We start from the raw sequence: 709 nt of genomic DNA, 5'->3' as shown, positions 1-709 counted from the left end.
GCAGCAACTGGTGCGGGATGGGGCCAGGGGGCAACAGTTGGGGGGCATATGGACCTTGCAGGGGGCTAGCAGCCTCTGTGGGGGCCATTTGGCCCCCATTGGGGGTGTACCCCTTGTGTGGTGGCTGAACCCCCCCATTAGGGGGCCAAACCCCTTGTTTGGGGCTGAATCCCCTGTTTGGGGGCCAAACCCCTTGTTTGGGGCTGAACCCACTGCTGGGGGGCTGTGCCTCTTGTTTGGGGGTTGAACCTCCTGTTGGGGGGCTGAACCCCTTGTATGGGGGCTGTACCACTTGTTTGGGGGTTGAACCCCATGTTGGGAGACAAAACCCTTGTGTGGGGGCTGAACCCCCTGTTGGGCGGCTGTACCACTTGTTTGGGGGCTGGATCTCCTGTTGTGGGGGCCAAACCCCTTGTGTGGGGGCCATCTCCTGGTGGGAGTGCAGCAAAATGTGTAATCATGAATTCATGAAACATGTATTTAGAGTTAACTTTATTATTATGATAAGAGACTTGCTTTACCACTGTAGATATATCAACAAAACATTGTCCAACTGATCGCTGTCTCTGTTTTGCTTTCAATCTCATTATAGTGTTTTGTTTTACTTGTGGAGGAACATGGATTTGGGGGTATTTTACAGAGTGACTTTGGGATTTTTTTTTATCAGGGATTTTTCAGTTTTCTAATAGGGAACACCAGAATTCCTGCT

Source organism: Alligator sinensis, unplaced genomic scaffold, assembly GCF_000455745.1.
Source record: "Alligator sinensis unplaced genomic scaffold, ASM45574v1 scaffold599_1, whole genome shotgun sequence".
NCBI classification, from domain to species: domain Eukaryota; kingdom Metazoa; phylum Chordata; order Crocodylia; family Alligatoridae; genus Alligator; species Alligator sinensis.
This window is presented reverse-complemented; position numbering follows the sequence as displayed.